Source organism: Colobus angolensis, unplaced genomic scaffold, assembly GCF_000951035.1.
Source record: "Colobus angolensis palliatus isolate OR3802 unplaced genomic scaffold, Cang.pa_1.0 Scaffold96, whole genome shotgun sequence".
NCBI lineage: Eukaryota > Metazoa > Chordata > Mammalia > Primates > Cercopithecidae > Colobus > Colobus angolensis.
Genome location: NW_012123598.1, coordinates 2,369,546 through 2,371,865, shown reverse-complemented (window position 1 = coordinate 2,371,865; position 2,320 = coordinate 2,369,546).

Sequence of the window (2,320 nt, the reverse complement as noted above, 5' to 3'; positions counted from 1 at the left end):
TCTCAGCTCACTGCAAGCTCCGCCTCCTGGGTTCACGCCATTCTCCTGCCTCAGCCTCCCGAGTAGCTGGGATTACAGGCGCCCGCCACCTCGCCCGGCTAGTTTTTTGTATTTTTGGTAGAGATGGGGTTTCACCATGTTGGCCAGGCTGGTTTCAAACTCCTGACCTCATGGTTTGCCCACCTTGGCCCCCCAAAGTGCTGGGATTATAGGCGTGAGCTACTGCGCCCAGCCTAGAAAGTTAGATTTTAATCTAGGTGTGTACTAATTAACCACAGCAACTCCAGAAACCAATAAACGTTTACTTCACCTGGTTTTTATGGGTCACAAATTTCGGAATGGCTTAGCCGAGCGATTCTGGCTTTGGGGTGCTTCGAAGGTTGCAGTCAAGACATGGGCCAGGGCTGCACAGCCATCTGAAGACTTGACCGACACTAGAGGATTATTGCCGGGGTGGCCCAAGCACACGGCTGACGAGCTAGCGGGAGGCCTCGGCTCCCCTCTGGCTGCTGGCTTGAGGCTTCAGTTCCTCCAAACAGGGACCTCTCCACAGGGCAGCTCCAATGTCCTCTTTTTTTTATATATCTTTTTTGAGACGTAGTTTCGCTCTTTGGCCCAGACAGGAGTGCAATGGCGCAATCTTGGCTCACTGCAACCTCCACCCCCCAGGTTCAATGATTCTCCTGCCTCAGCCTCCCAAGTAGCTGGGATTACTGGCACCCGCCACCATGCCCAGCTATTTTTTTTTTTTTTTTGTATTTTTAGTAGAGATAGGGTTTTGCCATGTTGGCCAGGCTGGTCTCGAACTCCTGACCTCAGGTGATCCACCCACCTCAGCCTCCCAAAGTGTTAGGATTACAGGTGTGAGCCACTGTGCCAGTCCTGCAACGTACTCTTGACGTGGACATCCCGGAGAGAGCAAAGTGAAAGCCACGGAGTTTTTTTTAGGGTCTAACTTTTGACACGCCATCATTTTTGCAATATCCTGTTGGTTACACAGCTCAGCACTATTCGAGGTGGAAAGAGCTACACAAGGATATGAATCCCACAAGTGGAGGATGGGGGACCGGGTGTGGTGGCTCATGCCTGTAATCCTAGCACTTCAGGAGGCTGAGGTGGGTGGATCACAAAGCCAAGAGTTTGAGACCAGCCTGACCAAAATGGTGAAACCCCATCTCTACTAAAACTTCAAGAATTAGCCGGGCTTGGTGGCGCATGCCTGTAATCCCAGCTGCTCGGGAGGCTGAGAGAGGAGAATCCCTTCAACCCACAAGGCAAAGGTTGCAGTGAGCAGAGATCGCACCATTGCACTCCAGCCTGGGCAACAGAGCAAGACTCTGTCTCAAGAAAAAAAAAAAGAAGAAGTGGAGATTGGGGGGTCATTGAGGACAATTTTGGGAGCTGGCTACCACAAAATATCAATTCATTGCAAAATCTGAGCAGGAGAACGATGAGGTGGGTGTGTGTGTGTGTGTGTTTGTGCAATCATATATGTATATAGATATAGCTATATAGGTCCTTGTGTGTATATAAATTAATATATAGTATACAATAAGTATACTTATAGGGCCAGATACAGTAGCTCATGCCTGTAATCCCAGCACTTTGGGAGGCTGAGGCAGTAGGATTGCTTGAGCACAGGAGTTCAAGACCAGCCTGGACAACATGGAAAGACCTAATCTCTACAAAAATAAGAAAGTTAGCCAGATGTGGCAGTGCATGTCTGTGGTCCCAGCTACTCAGAAGGTTGAGGCAGGAGGATGGCTTGAGCTCAAGAGGTCAAGGCTACAGCGAGCTAGGATCACACCACTGCACTCTAGCCTGGGCGACAGAGTGAGACCCCGTTTAAAAAAAAATGACTGAATATTTGACCAGGTCTCCCCTGAGGCTGAGCCTTGGAATCTGTATTTTAATCACATTCCCAAGGTGACTTTGACTCCCCACACCCCACCTTTTTTTCTTTTTGTGTGTGTGGTACAACACAAAAATCATCAAATTCACCGTGTTACAGCCGGACATTGTGGCTCACACCCAGAATCCCAGTGTGTGGGAGGCTGAAGCTGGAGGACTGCTTGAAGCCAGGAGTTCCGGACCGGCCTGGGCCGAATAGGGAAATCCCATCTCTACAAAAAATTTAAAAATAAGCTGGGTGTGGTGGCATGTGCCGGTAATCCCAGCTACTTGGGAGGCTGAGGTGGGAGAATTGCTTGAGCCCAGGAGAGCAAGGCTGCAGTGAGCCATGATTGTGGCACTCTAGAGTGAAACTCTGTCTCGAAAATTAATTAATGGATCAAAATGTTCATTTTAATTATTTTATTTT